Below are 20,000 nucleotides of genomic sequence, written 5' to 3'. Positions count from 1 at the left end.
TCCGTGACAGCGGTCTGAAATATTGTACATACTTTCTATATTTTGGTGTTTATATATATATATATATATATATATATATATATATATATATATATATATATATAATAGATATATATGTATACACACACAAACCTTCATCCTTCATCATACACCATTTGTCTTTCCATTCCCTTCCTTTACTCCAATATATAAATCCCAGGCATATTATGGAGAAGATGACAATGAAAGCGAGAGAAGTAGAGTAGAGCATCCTGGGATTCATGAGCAGAAGGCGAGGAGATACAATAAGCTGACAGCGTAAATCTTCACCTTCATTGTTAGTGAGAAATATGGGATCAGGGGAGACGTATTATGCTTGTACATTTACCTAGTGTCTCCATTAAAAAAAAAAAAAAAAAAAAAAAATAGTTTGAAATGGTTTGAATGTACGTGACCTTTTAGTTTTCTGTAAAATGAAACTATTGAGATGGCTTTGCCTGTCCGTCCGTCTGCACTTTTTCTCTCCTCTTGCAAAGAACTGAAGCTAGAGGGCTGCAAATTTGTATGTTGGCCATCCACCCTCCAACCATCAAACATACTAAATCGCAGCCGTCTAAGTTTTAATTTTATTGAAGGTTAAAGTTAGCCAACAACAACATAGGCCTCCACGGGGACCGAGGAGAGGTGAACAACTACAAAGCTTACTCAATTTTGTTTGAAATATCTCGTTGTTCATGAACTAAGTCCTATATTGACTGTCATTGCTAAAGCTTTGCTACTACGTGAGTACGTTGGTTGCGTTTGACTTTGAATATTTATACTTTCTTATAGATTTTTCATTCGACCTGCCTTCATCTAATTCCAAACAGCGTGGTGAAAGTAAATAAAATTAACCTCCTATGGAAGCTGGTTATTATAGGAAGAATTGTAAAGTGCTGGATAGATGGCGTGAAAGAGATACTGAGAAAGCCAAAAGGTCTTCAATACCAAGACTATTGGGGTGTTGTGGGTAAGAGTCCAGTTAAATTTTGTTACAAACGTTCAGCGTTCAGTTCAGTTATATGGGGCATTTAATGTTAAGAAAGTGTGACGAATAGGGCATCTTCGAAGCAGTTTAAAATGGGAATTTTGCAAAGACCGTCGCTATCGTTATCCCCTGTCAACAAGAAAATGGGCTTCCGTATCTCATCTCATTTATACGAGCGTGGTATATATATATATATATATATATATATATATATATATATATATATATATATATATGTGTGTGTGTGTGTGTGTGTGTGTGTGTATATATACAGATACAGAGGGCCCATAAAAGCACTATTCACAGTTTGCAACCACTATTTCAGACACTATTTATGTGTCTCTGTTCACTACGAACCCTTTTATCTGAATAGTATACGATTGGATTACAGTAATAGACAATATATATATATATATATATATATATATATATTATATATATATATATATATATATATACATATAAATGCAGATAATTGCGACATAGGCGAGAAAATAGGAACATTCTGAGATGAAATGGCACAAACGATTCTTATTGCAAGTATGAAATCCGGAACAAAGCAAAAACATAAAAAGAAGAGCTGTATCAATGCCAGTTTGCCGTTTCCCACAACTGTAGCAAAAAAAAGAAAAATAATGTTGTTGCAGTGTGGTTTGAATGAATAAAAACTTTCAAGTACCCTGAAAAAACGGAGAGAGAGAGAGAGAGAGACCTTACCTTACAGACCTTACATCTTGTTCGGGTTGCCCCAGGTCCCTCAGTGTGAGGCACCTCTAATGTCTACCAGAGAGTTGCTAGTACATCTTCCGGTATATTTTGCTTAAAGCTCCAATCTTGGATGGTCTGGGATGCAGTTTAGATATTTGTCGAGCTTATTCTTAAACACATCTACGCTCACTCCTGATATATTCCTCAGATGAGCTGGCAACGCATTGAATAGACGCTGCATTATCGATGCTGGTGCGTAATGGATTAATGTCCTGTGTGCCTTTCCTTATTTTTCCTGTATAGTTTTGGGCACTATTAATCTACCTCTGCTTGCTCTTTCTGATATTTTTAGTTCCATGATATTTTCTGCTATTCCTTCTATCTGTTTCCATGCCTGAATTATCATGTAGCGTTCATCTTCTCCTTTCTAGACTATATAATTTTTAAGAATTGTAGTCTTTCCCAGTAGTCAAGGTCTTTAACTTCTTCTATTCTAGCTGTAAAGGACCTTTGTACACTCTCTATTTGTGTAATATCCTTTTGATAGTGTGGGTACCATATCATATTGCAATATTCAAGTGGACTACGAACATATGTTTTATAAAGCATAATCATGTGTTCAGCTTTTCTTGTTTTGAAGTGCCGTAACAACATTCCCATTTTTGCTTTACATTTTGCCAACAGAGTTGCTATTTGATCATTGCATAACATGTTTCCTATTCATCATCACACCAAGGTCTTTAACTGCTTCCTTATTTGTGATTGTCTCATTATTAGGTCCCTTATATGCATATAGCTTTCTTTCTCTGTCTCCATAATTTATTGATTCAAATTTATCAGAGTTAAATACCATCCTATTTACCTCTGCCCAATCATATACTTTGTTAAGGTCTCTTTGTAGAGCGTTCCTATCTTCATCACAAGTAATTTCTCTACTTATTCTTGTGTCATCTACGAAACTACTCACTACCGAATCCTTAACATTATTGTCTATGTCTTCAATCATAATAACAAACAGTATTGCAGCTAACACCGTACCTTGCGGCACACCGGATATTACCTTTGGCTTCCATCCGATTTCCTTTCCCGTCGTTTGCAATAACTATCTGTTTTCTGTTGTGTAAAAATTCTTTTAACCATCTTCCTACTTTATCCACGATATTGTGTTTTCTAATTTTCTTCGCTAATATACTATGGTCTACTTTATCAAAAGCTTTTGCAAAGTCTAAATAAACCACATCTGTTTCATTCCGCTTTTCATATTTTTGAATATGTTCTCACGGTGGACTAACAGTTGGGTTTGTGTACTTTTTCCGGGTACGAAACCATGTTGTCCTTTATTAAACAATTATTTTTTATTAAATGTTTCATAATATTTTTCTTCATTACCCTTTCATACACTTTCATAATATGTGATGTTAGACTCACAGGCCTATAATTACTTGCCTCTAGTCTTGATCCACTTTTGAAAGTAGGGGTAATATATGCTAATTTGTGCTCATCATAAATCTTGCCTGTATCTACACTTTGTCTTAATAATATTGCAAGTGGCTTTGCGATAGAATGAACTACTTTCTTTAACAAAATAGCAGGAATTCCATCAGGCCCTGCAGCAGCTCCATTTTTAATTTCATTAATAGCCTGCACAATATCAGCTTCATTAATATCTATGTCAGCTAAATATTCACTATTTTCATCCCTTACTTCTATATCATTATCTTCATTATCTATTCTAGGGGTGAATTCTCTCTTATATCGTTCTGCCAGTATGTTGCAAATTTCCTTTTTTTCATTTTTTTCATTCGTTAATCTCCCTTCAATTCTTAGAGGGCCTATTTCTATTCTTCTTTTATTCATCTTCTTCGCATATGAGTATAATAGTTTGGGATTTTGCTTGATATTTAATAGGGTTTTTTCTTCCAAGTCCGGTTTTACATTTTCTTTTGATTGTATAATCTTTTGTTCTGCATTTTCTATCTTACTTTTTAGTTCTATAACTTTCCATGCATATTTTTTTTTTTTTTTTTTGCTAGACCTTTTTTCCACTTTCTGATTTTCTGGAACAAGATCCTTCTGTCTCTTGGTATGCATGACTGATGTTTACTTTTCTTCTTCGGTATATATTTATCCACTATTTTCTCTAATATTTTATATAATATCTCCGTATTTACCTTTATGTCATCACTTACGAAAATATTATCCCAATCTTTGTTTAATTCTTCATTTATTCTTTGACCATTTTATTTTATATGTTTTACTGGTAGAAGTTGTTTATTTTCCATATCCTTCCCACTTTTTCATTTCTTGCTTATCTCTGTTTTCACTTGCTTTGGAATGGACTGTTAATTCTATGACATTATGGTCTGAAATACTCGCATTATAAACTATTATTTCTTTAACATAATTCATCTCGTTCACAAATACTAGGTCTAAAGTATTTTCCTTTCTTGTTGGCAGGTGATTTATTTGTTGAATGTTGTATTCTAGTAGCATATCTAATAGCTTTTCGAATTGCCTCTTATCTTCTGCACTACTATTACTCTCTTTTTTATATGTATAAGTACATCCACAATCTCCTATTCGTTCTTTCCAGTCTACGAAAGGAAAGTTGAAGTCTCCAGATAGGAGAATAGTCCAGTCCTTGTGATTTCTACATATATCATCCAATTTTTCTATTATTAAGTCAAACTCTTTAGTATTAGGAGGTCTATATATTACTATGTTCATTAATTTTTCAGATTCAAATTCTACCGCTATTAGTTCACATTCTGAGTTACTATATTTCTCATATATTTTTCCTTGTTTTTTGTCTTTCCCATATATTGCGGTTCCCCCTTGATTCCTATTTTTTCTATCTGATCTATAAGTTTGAAACCCTTTTATTTGATCATCATTCCCAGTCTCTTGGGAATACCAGGTTTCACTTATATTCATTATATCTATTTTCTTTTCAATTTGGGTTAGTTCTTCTAAGTACTCTATTTTTTCTTTTTGAGTTACTCGTAACTAAACCCTGCGCATTCATCACTATGATGGTTTGCGTATTTTCTCCTTCATTTAATATTGGTAATAATAAGGATTTCCCCATGTCTCTTTCCTGTTCTGGTATGTTGTTCTTTTTTTCATTTCCAGAAATTCTGACATTAAAAAATCCAACTTTTCCATAATATTTGTTCTTCCTTCATCATAATTATTCATTTTGTGTCTGAATCTGCAATTTTCTCCATATCTGCAATATCCCCTTGCATAATAAAAACAGTTATTATCTCTTGAGTAGAATCTTGGAGCTGATGCATTGAAATTTTTGCTGGCACCTCTGCATATCTCGTTGATGCTTGCTTTTTTCTTTTACCTGATATTCTTCATTCCTCTCTTTATTTGTTTCTTTCTTATTTTGGATTTTATTGCTTGATTGGTTATTTATTTGATTATTTTTCATGGCTACAGGGTGCATATATTTACATTTTTTGTCGGAACTTAACATTCTTTTCCTTCTTTTAGGTTTTTGCATATTTTTGGATGTAGATCTCTGCAATCATCCTCATATCATCTAAGTATGCACATTTACCATATATTTCATAGTTGTGACATACCTTAGGATGTTTGTAGTAACATTTTTCTCCATATCTGCAATTCCCTCTTTTCAAAAGGTTGCAGACTTTGTCTTTTTTGTATATTTTTTCCTCTTTCCCGTCATTGTGTAGATCTGGGTAGAGCCTCTTCGGCATTTTCTTTTGTGCTGTCATATCGTAATTTATTTCTTCGTAGGTATGCTGCTTTATAGCCTCATATGTAGTATCAATGAGTATCTCTGCATCCATACTTTTATCTTGTTCTTTGTTTTCCTTATCTTTTTCTGTCATTTCAGTTTTGTTTACTTCTCTTACGTTTTCCTCTTCTTCTTCTTCTTCTTCTTCTTCCTCTTCTTCTTCTTCTTCATCCTCAACTATTTGTACATTCAATCTTGATTTAATAACATTGTCTATCCATGGTAGACATGTTGAGCAAAAAATTATTGTGTCTTTTCTCATATCTTGCATTACCTCAGCACACTGTGGATGGGTCGGAATGTTGCATGCAGCACATTTTCTGATTAGGTTTTGTCGATTAACTATGCTATACCACACCTTACACAGTTTACATGCTTTTGGCATTCTTTTTCCTAATGCATCAATTAGGATATTCACAAGATTCACTTTATTCATTTTCTTTGTCGGAATATGTTGGTTTATGTATATTTTCTTTATGAGTCTCTTGACCACTTGGATTTTATTTGGAACTTCTTCAATTATTTTCAAGATGTTTTTCATTTGATTTGTTCCAGTTTGAAGGATTGTATCCTTCTAATATATCTATGAATGATTTTGTATCTTTTTGCTTAGGACTGTTGCTGATTTCATAGATCAGAAATGCCAGTTCCCTTCCTGCTACCTCATCGTATTGCGAATCTGCCAAGCAAGCTAAATCTCGCCATTTTTTTCCGCAGTTGGAGCTTACTGCCATCTTGTTCTGATTTACAGTATTTCACTTGATAAACTAACTTAGAAGACGCTTTATCCTACTATTTCCACACTAATCTTATCACCGATAGTTCACGAACACTTCTAGATATTTCTCAAATTCTAGACGTATGTTAAACTTGTGATATTTGTTGATTAATCTGACTTCGACCAGGAACGTCTCACCAAGCAAGATGACTACTACTACTACTACTACTACGAGAGAGAGAGAGAGAGAGAGAGAGAGAGAGAGAGAGAGAGAGAGAGCCGCACAACGTCGTTTTAGAAAAGAGAAAACATTAGCCACGTTGCTCATTATCTTGAGCCAGAAATAATGGTTTTGTCTATTACCTCAACTTTACCTGAAATTGACCTTTATTAGTAAAAATAGATTCCAGGGTAACATAATGAGCCTCCTGGAACAGTTTGTTGCACTCAGGTACGACAGAATGGGAGGGCTATCCAAAGTCCAGTGAAGTTGTTTGGTAGCCATTTTTGAGTTTTTCTGTTCTGATGGCAAATTTAGAACCACTAATCTCACAAAAAAAGGAAATTTAAGCGTTCAGTGAGGACGTCAGTAAGGATTAGTCAGTTTCAATTGCGTAGTTGGGTAGATTGTATAACCAAAATAAGTCAGTAAATAGATTCATCTTATTATGGAAGCGTATTTCTAAGCAGCAGCTAGACCAAACTCTCTCTCTCTTCTCTCTCTCTCTCTTCTCTCTTCTCTCTCGTCTCTCTCTCTCTCTCTCTCTCTCTCTCTCTCTCTCTCTCTATATATATATATATATATATATATATATATATATATATATATATATATATACCTATATATATAGTATATATATATATATATATATATATATATATATATATATCTATATATATATATATAATATATATATATATATATATATATATTTATATATATATATGATTATTTATTCATTTGAAGGAAATTCGTCAAATTCTTATGATGGAAACATCACAGGATTAGTAAATCAATAAATAAAAATGTTATTTAAGAACATTCGTAAAAATCCTATTATCACGGAGGCGTATTTCTAAACAGCGGCTGAAACATCACAGACCAGAAAAATAAATAAATAAATAAGGAATTAGTCAATATCCATTGTGCATTTGGGTACTTGAAGCAACCGAATAGGGCACACCCAAAAATAGATAAATAAATAATGAAATAAGAGCAATATTTATGAAGGAAGGAATTGGCTTAAAAGATTATTATTAATTTGGAATGCATAATTTCTAAACTGTGTAATTGTGTACATTATACAACCGAGTAGACAGACCAAAAAATAAATGGATATAAAAGATCATATTTCTCTAGGAAACTCTTAAAAATCATCTTATAATGGAAGCGTATTTGCAACTGCGTAATTGCGTACGTAATACGACGGTGTAGGTAGACCAAAATATAAATATGACACATATTTATGAAGGAAACTCGTAAAAATGCTCTTATCATGGAAGCGTATTTCTAACTGAGCGGCGGAAACATCACAGGATTAGTCAATTTCCATTGCATAATTCAAAGACGGAACACAGCGGGCCGAGTGGCCGCTTCCCCTCCCCTATCTTCCTTCCATCGGGCCTAACCTTCAGCGATCACTTAACTGAGTTTCCGATTCAATAAAGAAAGGCCGTTCGCACCTCCTTGTGCCGATGCAAATAAGGTCTGGAGTCCCGTAAGCTTCTCTTGTAAACCTGAGCCTTACGGTTTGTTCTGGAAAATAGGAATTCCATTTGGAGCTACTTCATAAGGATCGGTACTTTAGGCCTTTAGGGTAAGTCATATCCTTCTCAAGTAACTGTTCTTTTCACTTTACGGAAGGCTTGATTGGATTATGCCTCTCTCTCTCTCTCTCTCTCTCTCTCTCTCTCTCTCTCTCTCTCTCTCTCTCTCTCTCTCTCTCTCTCTCTCTCTCTCTCTCTCTCTCTCTCTCTCGTAGTAGCCATCTTGCTTGGTGAGACGTACCCGCGTGAAGTCACAATAATCAACAGATATCACAAGTTTAACAACTATCGGTGATAAGATTAGTGTGAAAATAGTAGGATAAAGCGTCTTCTAAGTTAGTTTATCAAGTGTAATACTATAAATCAGAACAAGATGGCAGTAAGTTCCAACTGCGGGAAGAGGTGGCGTAATTTGGCGTGTTTAGCAGATTCGCAATATGATGAGGTAGCAGGAAGGGAACTGGCATTTCTCATCTATGAAATCAGCAACAGTCCTAACCAACCAAAAAAGATACAAAAGCATTCATAGATATATTAGAAGGATATAATCCTTCAAACTGGAACAAATCTAATGAAAACATCTTGAAAATAATTGAAGAAGTTCCAAATAAAATCCAAGTGGTCAAGAGACTCATAAAGAAAATATACATAAACCAACATATTCCGACAAAGAAAATGAATAAGGTGAATCTTGTGAATATCCTAATTGATGCATTAGGAAAAAGAATGCCAAAAGCATGCAAACTGTGTAAGTTTTGGTATAGCATAGTCAATCCACAAAACCTAATCAGAAAATGTGCTGCATGCAACATTCCGACCCATCCACAGTGTGCTGAGGTAATACAAGATTTTGAGAAAGATACAAGAATTTTGTTCAACATGTCTATCATGGATAGACATGTTATTAAATCAAGATTGAATGTACAAATAGTTGAGGATGAAGAAGAAGAAGAGAAGGAGAAGAAGAAGAAGAAAAAGAAGAAGAGGAAAACGGAAGAGAAGTAAACAAAAATGAAATGAAAGAAAAAAATAAGGAAAACAAAGAACAGATAAAGTATGGAGCAGCAGATACTCATTGATACTACATATGAGGCAATAAAGCAGCATACCTACGAAGAAATAAATTACGATATGACAACAGAAAAGCAAATCCCGAAGAGGCTCTACCCAGATCTATACAATGACGGGAAAGAGGAAAAAATAGACAAGAAAGACAAAATCTGCAACCTTTTGAAAAGAGGGAATTGCAGATTTGGAGAAAGATGTTACTACAAACATCCTAAGATGTCCAAAATATGAAATATAGGTAAATGCATACTTAGATGGATATGGGATGATTGCGAGATCTGCATCCAAAATATGTAAAAACCTAAAAGAAGGAAAAGGATGTAAGTTCGACAAAAAATGCAAATATATGCACCCTGTAGCCATGAATCATAATCAAATAAATAACCAACCAAGTAATAAAATCCAAAATAAGAAAGAAACAAATAAAGAGAGAAATCAAGAATATCAGGTAAAAGAGAAAAGCAAACCACCAATGAGATATGCAGAGGTGTCAGCAAAAAATTTCAAAGCATCAGCTCCGAAATTCTACTCAAGAGATAATACAAAACTGTATTTATTATGCAAGAGGATATTGCAGAAATGGAGAAAATTGCAGATTCAGACACAAAATTAATAATTATGATGAAGGAAGATCAAATATTATGGAAAAGTTGGATTTTTTAATGTCAGAATTTCTGGAAATGAAAAAAGAACAACATACCAGAACAGGAAAGAGACATGGGAAAATCCTTATTACTACAGTATTAAATGAAGGAGGAAAAAACAACGCAAACCATCATAGTGATGAATGCGCAGGGTTTAGTTACGAGTAACTCAAAAAGAAAAATAGAGTACTTAGAAGAACTAACCCAAAATGAAAAGAAAATAGATATAATGAATATAAGTGAAACCTGGTATTCCCAAGAGACTGGGAATGATGATCAAATAAAAGGGTTCCAAACTTATAGATCAGATAGAAAAAATAGGAATCAAGGGGGAACCGCAATATATGGGAAAGACAAAAAACAAGGAAAAATATATGAGAAATATAGTAACTCAGAATGTGAACTAATAGCGGTAGAATTTGAATCTGAAAAATTGATGAACATAGTATATAGACCTCCTAATACTAAAGAGTTTGACTTAATAATTGAAAAATTGGATGATATATGTAGAAATCACAAGGACTGGACTATTCTCCTATCTGGTGACTTCAACTTTCCTTTCGTAGAATGGAAAGAACGAATAGGAGATTGTGGTTGTACTTATACATATAAAAAAGAGAGTAATAGTAGTGCAGAAGATAAGAGGCAATTTGAAAAGCTATTAGATATGCTACTAGATACAACATTCAACAAATAAATCACCTGCCAACAAGAAAGGAAAATACTTAGACCTAGTATTTGTGAACGAGATGAATTATGTTAAAGAAAATAATAGTTTATAATGCGAGTATTTCAGACCATAATGTCATAGAATTAACAGTTCATTCCAAAGCAAGTGAAAATAGAGATAAGCAAGAAATGAAAAAGTGGGAAGGATATGGAAATACAACTTCTACAGTAAAAATATAAAATGGTCAGAAATTAATGAAGAATTAAACAAGATTGGGATAACATTTTCGTAAGTGATGACATAAGGGTAAATACGGAGATATTATATAAATATTGGAGATAATAGTGGAAAAATATATACCGAAGAAGAAAAGTAAACATCATTCATGCATACCAGAGACAGAAGGATCTTGTTCCAGAAAATCAGAAAGTGGAAAAAAAGGTCTTGCAAAAGAAAAAAATGCATGGAAAGTTATAGAACTAAAAAGTAAGATAGAAAATGCAGACAAAAGATTATACAATCAAAAGAAAATGAAAAACGGGACTTGGAAGAAAAAACCCTATTAAATATCAAGCAAAACCCCAAACTATTATACTCATATGCGAAGAAGATGAATAAAAGAAGAATAGAAATATGGCCCTCTGAGAATTGAAGGGAGATTAACGAATGAAAAAAGGAAATTTGCAACATACTGGCAGAACGATATAAGAGAGAATTCACCCCTAGAATAGATAATGAAGATAATGATATAGAAGTAAGGGATGAAAATAGTGAATATTTAGCTGACATAGATATTAATGAAGCTGATATTGTGCAGGCTATTAATGAAATTAAAAATGGAGCTGCTGCAGGGCCTGATGGAATTCCTGCTATTTTGTTAAAGAAAGTAGTTCATTCTATCGCAAAGCCACTTGCAATATTATTAAGACAAAGTGTAGATACAGGCAAGATATATGATGAGCACAAATTAGCATATATTACCCCTACTTTCAAAAGTGGATCAAGACTAGAGGCAAGTAAATTAATAGGCCTGTGAGTCTAACATCACATATTATGAAAGTGTATGAAAGGGTAATGAAGAAAAATATTATGAAACATTTTAATAAAAATAAATTTGTTTAATAAAGGACAACATGGTTTTCGTACCCGGAAAAAGTACACAAACCCAACTGTTAGTCCACCGTGAAAACATATTCAAAAAATATGAAAAGCGGAAATGAAACAGATGTGGTTTATTTAGACTTTGCAAAGCTTTTGATAAAGTAGACCATAATATATTAGCGAAGAAAATTAGAAAACACAATATCGTGGATAAAGTAGGAAGATGGTTAAAAGAATTTTTACACAACAGAAAAACAGATAGTTATTGCAAACGAACGAGAAATCGGATGAAGCCAAGGTAATATCCGGTGTGCCGCAAGGTACGGTGTTAGCTGCAATACTGTTTGTTATTATGATTGAAGACATAGACAATAATGTTAAGGATTCGGTAGTGAGTAGTTTTGCAGATGACACAAGAATAAGTAGAGAAATTACTTGTGATGAAGATAGGAACGCTCTACAAAGAGACCTTAACAAAGTATATGATTGGGCAGAGGGTAAATAGGATGGTATTTAACTCTGATAAATTTGAATCAATAAATTATGGAGACAGAGAAAGAAAGCTATATGCATATAAGGGACCTAATAATGAGACCATCACAAGTAAGGAAGCAGTTAAAGACCTTGGTGTGATGATGAATAGGAACATGTTATGCAATGATCAAATAGCAACTCTGTTGGCAAAATGTAAAGCAAAAATGGGAATGTTGTTACGGCACTTCAAAACAAGAAAAAGCTGAACACATGATTATGCTTTATAAAACATATGTTCGTAGTCCACTTGAATATTGCAATATGATATGGTACCCACACTATCAAAAGGATATTACACAAATAGAGAGTGTACAAAGGTCCTTTACAGCTAGAATAGAAGAAGTTAAGGACCTAGACTACTGGGAAAGACTACAATTCTTAAAATTATATAGTCTAGAAAGGAGAAGAGAACGCTACATGATAATTCAGACATGGAAACAGATAGAAGGAATAGCAGAAAATATCATGGAACTAAAAATATCAGAAAGAGCAAGCAGAGGTAGATTAATAGTGCCCAAAACCTATACCAGGAAAAATAAGGGAAAGCACACAGGACATTAATCCACTACGCACCAGCATCGATAATGCAGCGTCTATTCAATGCGTTGCCAGCTCATCTGAGGAATATATCAGGAGTGAGCGTAGATGTGTTTAAGAATAAGCTCGACAAATATCTAAACTGCATCCCAGACCATCCAAGATTGGAAGATGCAAAATATACCGGAAGATGTACTAGCAACTCTCTGGTAGACATTAGAGGTGCCTCACACTGAGGGACCTGGGGCAACCCGAACAAAAAGATGTAAGGTCTGTAAGGTAAGGTCTTGTTGTCACTGGTTATTCCAATAGATTTGTATCTTATACTTTTGTGATAAATATTATGTATGAATTGCGGAATTGCTTATTTGCTGAATTGTTATTCGAATGTTTCTAAGAGATCGTAGATTGTACTATGTTTCTGTCATACAATTTCCAGGTAAAAAAATTTTTTTTTAATTTGTCGTAGTGCATCCTCTCTCTCTCTCTCTCTCTCTCTCTCTCTCTCTCTCTCTCTCTCTCAAATAAAAAACTTTGTTTTTTCTGCTTGCCTTTTCCTTGCAAAGAAAATTTAATATTATTTTAAATTTCTCTCTCTCTCTCTCTCTCTCTCTCTCTCTCTCTCTCTCTCTCTCTCTCTCTCTCTCTCTCTCTCTCTCAATCGTACTAATAATCTTAGTTGTTTCTGTTTACCATTTACTTGCAAAGAAAATTTATAATTATTTTAAATGCATTCTCTCTCTCTCTCTCTCTCTCTCTCTCTCTCTCTCTCTCTCTCTCTCTCTCTCTCTCTCTCCTGCTAAAAATCTTGGCTGTTTCTGTTACCATTTCCTTGCAAAGATATAATTATTTTAGATGCTCTCTCTCTCTCTCTCTCTCTCTCTCTCTCTCTCTCTCTCTCTCTCTCTCTCATGCTTACATATTGAGATATTTCTGTTTACCATCTCCCGGTAGAGAAAATAGTAAAAATTTTAGTTGTTTCTGTTTACCATTTACTCGCAAAGAAAATTTGGAATTATTTTGACTGCATTCTCTCTCTCTCTCTCAAAAAAAAAAAAAAACGTCCATTTTTCGTCGGGAATCCGCTTCAGCTGTCAGAAACGAATGCGTAGAAGAACGTATGAGTTCCCTTTTTGCTATTCGATCTGTCGCTCTTTCAGAGACTATACTCGAGAGGAGATCGCTTGGAAAAAATGTTACGAATGGGAGAATATTTTTCCAGTGGATTGTGCATAAGGAGAGGCTACGTATGAAGTGTGCTTTATAACGCATGAAAGTCGTGGAATGTCGCTTTTTATTATTTTTTTTTAGATTTTTTTTCAATGCGACCGAAAATGCTTGCGAGGTTGTGTTGCTGCAACATGAGCTTAGTTTGGGTTTGTTTGTTTTTATGGTGTTTTTACGTTGCATGGAACCAGTGCGAAAAAAAAAAAAAACAAGAACTTAGTTTTGGATGGGTAGCAGAGATTGTCTTTCTAATGAAAGTTAGTGTATGTGTGTGTGTGTGTTTGTATGGGGGTTAGGGGTCGGGTGGAAAGGGGGTACCATCTAAACGTAGCGGCGGATTTTAGAAAAGTGTATCAAATATTTAAGAGAAGATAAATACAAAGAATTAAATGTATAAACACTGTATACAAAATAACACTACCCTCCGATTTTGACGTATAGTATATATATATATATATATATATATATATATATATATATATATATATATATATATATATATATATATATATATATATATATATATATAAAGAGAGAGAGAGAGAGAGAGAGTCAGACTGAAAATGCACTGTAAAGAATTGGTAAAAATTCAGTACCATAGAGTTGTCCTAGCAATTCGAAGGTAATATCTGACTTACAGATCTGGTGACAGCTTACCCTTCCATTTCCGCAGATATCCTGACGATTTCCTATGGTTTAGTTGGAGGGATTCAATGCGGTCAGCGGTCAGCGGTCTCTTGTATAATGAAAGTTTTAGTCGACGACCGAGCGAGCTACTTATCTTTGGCTTCCTCTCATATCTTCGCGCCAATTCACCATACGAGGGACGACATCTTAAGGCGGGAAAAAATGGAGAGTGGAGACCCCTTCGAGCAGAAGCTTGAGGTCAGTACTAGTTTCAGATTTGTGAGGTTCCTCCAGTACAGCACAACGGAGAATTTCTCGGTCACAAATTTAGAATCTTTTGTTGATGGTTAAATTCTGAGGTATAAGTCTTGTGGTTGGCTATGGCAATATTGCCGTCGTAGCCATTGTTGATATCTCTCTCTCTCTCTCTCTCTCTCTCTCTCTCTCTCTCTCTCTCTCTCAATACTATTATCTAATCTTTGTTTTCTCAGGTGGATGTTATTCTCTCTCTCTCTCTCTCTCTCTCTCTCTCTCTCTCAGAATACTATTATCTAATCTCCGTTCTCTCAGGTTGATATTAATATCTCTCTCTCTCTCTCTCTCTCTCTCTCTCTCTCTCTCTCTCTCTCTCTCTCTCTCTCTCTCTAAGAGTACTATTAACAAATCTCTCTCTCTCTCTCTCTCTCTCTCTCTCAGAATACTATTATCTATCTCTGTTCTCTCAGGTTGATATTATTTTTTTTTTCCCCCCCCCCCCCCTCCTCTCTCTCTCTCTCTCTCTCTCTCTCGCTCTCTCTCTCTCTCTCTCTCTCTCTCATATATATACCGTACCCAACCTATTGTTAAGCTTACGTGATGAAGTTGCTATCTACACACCCGTGACCTTCTTAGTACCAGTCCATCAGTATAGCCGTAGTACCAAAGTACTTAATCCTCTTCGTGGCCTAGCCCTATGGATGAGAAATGGCTTTACCTTGCGCGTGGATCGAACCCGTGAGCTGTTGATGTTGATGGAAGTAAAAGCAAAGGTATAATTACAATTAGTCCCCTTTTCGAAACGAATTAATTTATATTATTCTAGTTAGAACCTGATTCCAATTAAGGACTGAGCATAGCAGTGCTCTCTACCCCTCCCACCCACCCCAACCCCCCTTCCTTCGTCAGGAGGCCCAAAACAATGTCTTCCAGTATTCAAACACCGCTAAGCTACAGCAGGAGGTTGGGCTCTGCTCATTCCTGACATGATGATCCAGCCATATAGGATCGATTATACGGCTCCTCCAATTAAACTGCCATGCGTGAATGGAGTCATCGTCCCGGGAGCGTGTGTCACTTGAAACCGGAAGGTATTCCAGTCTATTTAGATAATTAGGGCTGTGTCAGGCTGTGCGACGCCGCTGCTTTGTCGGATGACGGGGTGTGAGAAAGAGTGGCTTTTGCTGCCTTTGGTTGGGTCCCGGTGTGTGTCCTGATGTTCATATGTTCAAGCTGAGATGCAGTGCGTTGGTATACCCTAGTATACTATTCTTCTTGCATTTTAATACATTTTAACCTAATATGTTTATTAATTTATTCTTTCTTCTTTCTTTTTTAATAGGTGGTATCTCTTCTATCTGCGTTTCCCTTTATTTCCTCTGGCTTCTTCCTAATGAACGCCATATTCTTTGGAAGCTTGAATTTCCCTCACTGGACCCCCCCCGCGATCTTCTTCAATATGGATAGGTTTCATCGACTGAATAATAATAATAATAATAATAATAATAATAATAATAATAATAATAATAATAATAATAATAATAATGTGAATGTGTTCAAGTTTATCTTTTATATACTGGTTTGCACAACTTGTACAGATATATCAGGTTTTCGTTGTAATTTTAGTGTTTATATATGTAGGGTATATGTTTTTGATACGTTATAGTACAGGATATATGAAAACTGTTATCCAGTGTATGAGAACTAACTAAGTTTCGGATTAAATTCATTAACATATTTTATGCCAAACAGTAATGAATTGATTTCAATGAATAGTCTATGAAACATACGTGACATTTTCTTTTATATTATATATAGATATAATATATAAATAATATACCCTATACTATATATATATATATATGCGTGTGTGTATGTATGTATGTATGTATGTATGTATGTATGTATACTCACACACACGCGCGTATACATATCATATATATATATATATATATATATATATATATATATATATATATCTATATATATATACATATATATATATATATATATATATATATCTATATATATATATGTATATAATATATATATATATATATGTATATATATATATATACATACATATGTATATATATGTATATAGAAGTACGACCCCAAATATCATCTGAAATGAAATGGTATAGTTAGTTCTTTGAAGTCTACAAACATGACGTAATATGTATCTCTAGCAGCAGCGAACGTTATGCGTTTCGACAACAAAAATAACACATGGCGTTTTGATATCCTGGAATAGGAAATTCGAATTTTAGTACAGCTCCAGTTCCTGACGGCATTATTACCTGAGCAAAGGAACTGGAAAGGTGATGTTATCACAGCTGTGCGTTTGTGTGCGTGTGTGTGTGTGTCTGTGTGCAATATCAATTTCTCTCAAGTAACATAAATATAAAAATATTTGGTTATCTTTTATTTTATTTTCTTTTTTCTTTTTTACGAAGCAGAAGATTTCTTCTTAGTCCATTTCAAAATTGGTCCTGTGAAATACCCTAAGCTGTAGGTCAGTGTTCTTAATGTTCTTGACATTCTTAATTTCCTTTTCATAGACCAATGACTGAGCATCCTTGTTAATGGAGAATATACTGAATCAAGAATGCAATTGTTAAGTGATGACTATTGATTTCGTTACACTATAGGCCTAGACCATTTTTTAGTTTTCTGTAAAAGAAAATATTGAGCTGGTTTTATCTGTCGGTCCGCTCTTTTTTCTATCCGCACTCAAATCTTAAAAATAACCGAGGCTGGAGGGTTGCAAATTGGTATGTTCATCGTGCACCCTCCAATCATCAAACACACCTAATTGCAGCCCTCTAGCCTCAGTAGATTTTATTTTATTTGTGGTTAAATTTAGCCGTGACGTGCTTCTGGCAACGGTGTAGGATAGGCCACCACCGTCATACGCTGTAGCGGCTATACATAGATAGCTTGATCTTTGGCCCATTTTTACTTTTTTTATTATTTATTTATTTTTGTTTCCATTTACAAATATGCGAATTTCATTTCAACCAAACTTGTGTCAGAAATTACAGCCATTTGATATGACGTTTTGCTTGTTTTCAATCATAAGCAATAATAATAATAATAATAATAATATAATAATAATAATAATAATAATAATAGTGTAATAATAATAATAATAATACTGTGATTTTATTACAACCAGAGGAGTTGCGTTCATAAAATTAAAATCCTTTACGCCACCGTTCAGTATGACGTTTTACGTATTTCATTTATAATAATAAAGTACTACAGAAGATGGATGCCGGGTACCAACTCAAGAAAAGAGGCAACAGAATTAACCATCTGATGTTCATGGACGACATCAAGCTGTATGGTAAGAGAATCAAGGAAATAGATACCCTAATCCAGACTGTAAGGATTGTATCTGGGGACATCAGGATGGAGTTTGGAATAGAAAAATGCGCCTTAGTCAACATACAAAAGGGCAAAGTAACGAGAACTGAAGGGATAAAGCTACCAGATGGGAGCAACATCAAACACATAGATGAGACTGGATACAAATATCTGGGAATAATGGAAGGAGGGGATATAAAACACCAAGAGATGAAGGACACGATCAGGAAAGAATATATGCAGAGACTCAAGGCGATACTCAAGTCAAAACTCAACGCCGGAAATATGATAAAAGCCATAAACACATGGGCAGTGCCAGTAATCAGATACAGCGCAAGAATAGTGGAATGGACGAAGGCAGAACTCCGCAGCATAGATTCAGAAAACAAGGAAACATAGGACAATACACAAAGCCTACACCCAAGAGCAAATACGGACAGACTATACATAACACGAAAGGAAGGAGGGAGAGGACTACTAAGCATAGTGGACTTTGTCAACATCGAGAACAGAGCACTGGGGCAATATCTGAAAACCAGTGAAGACGAGTGGCTAAAGAGTGCATGGGAAGAAGGACTAATAAAAATAGACGAAGACCCAGAAATATACAGAGACAGGAGAATGACAGACAGAACAGAGGACTGGCACAACAAACCAATGCACGGACAATACATGAGACAGACTAAAGAACTAGCCAGCGATGACACATGGCAATGGCTACAGAGGGAGAGCTAAAGAAGGAAACTGAAGGAATGATAACAGCGGCACAAGATCAGGTCCTAAGAACCAGATATGTTCAAAGAACGATAGACGGAAATAACATCTCTCCCATATGTAGGAAGTGCAATACGAAAAATGAAACCATAAACCACATAGCAAGCGAATGTCCGGCACTTGCACAGAACCAGTACAAAAAGAGGCATGATTCAGTGGCAAAAGCCCTCCACTGGAGCCTGTGCAAGAAACATCAGCTACCTTGCAGTAATAAGTGGTACGAACACTAACCTGAAGGAGTGATAGAAAACGATCAGGCAAAGATCCTCTGGGACTATGGTATCAGAACAGATAGGGTGATGCTTGCAAATAGACCAGACGTGACGTTGATTGACAGTCAAGAAGAAAGTATCACTCATTGATGTCGCAATACCATGGGTTACCAGAGTTGAAGAGATAGAGAGAGAAAAAATGGATAAGTATCAAGATCTGAAAAATAGAAATAAGAAGGATATGGGATATGCCAGTGGAAATCGTGCCCATAATCATAGGAGCACTAGGCACGATCCCAAGATCCCTGAAAAGGAATCTAGAAAAACTAGACACTGAAGTAGCTCCAGGACTCATGCAAGAGTGTGATCCTAGAAACGGCGCACATAGTAAGAAAAGTGATGGACTCCTAATGATGGCAGGATGAAACCCGGAACCCACCCCACACTATAAATACCACCCAGTCGAATTGGAGGACTGTGATAGAGCAAAAAAAATAAATAAATAATAATAATAATGTTAAGATATTCAGTCTCGTGAAGAACAAATTGTTAAAATATCTACAATTATATGTTAAAATACATTTCTATGTAAAAAAACAAAGACAGTGTAGACATTAAAATGTAAGGTGAGAGGTAGTTTCCTTCTGAAGAGCATCTAAAAAGGTGGGCGGGGCGAGAAAATAACAGCCCATCATCGGAGTGCTGGATTTTTTGTGGATTTTTTAACAATAATGATAATAATAAACTCATTTGGAAAGCGTACGCAAGATAAAGTTCAAGGAAGGCATCTGACGAGAGAAGAATCATTTTGCCAAAATATCTCCTTAAGTATAGTATAGTTTAACCAGACCACTGAGCTGATTAACAGCTCTCCTAGGGCTGGCCCGATGGATTAGGTATTTCTAAGTGACCAGAAACCAATTGGTCACCTAACAACGGGACCTACAGCTTATTGTGGAATCCGAACCACATTATATCGAGAAATGAATTTCTATCGCCAGAAATAAATTCTTC

The sequence above is a fragment of the Macrobrachium nipponense genome, chromosome 9 (assembly GCF_015104395.2).
Source record: "Macrobrachium nipponense isolate FS-2020 chromosome 9, ASM1510439v2, whole genome shotgun sequence".
In the NCBI taxonomy this organism is placed as follows: domain Eukaryota; kingdom Metazoa; phylum Arthropoda; class Malacostraca; order Decapoda; family Palaemonidae; genus Macrobrachium; species Macrobrachium nipponense.
This window is presented reverse-complemented; position numbering follows the sequence as displayed.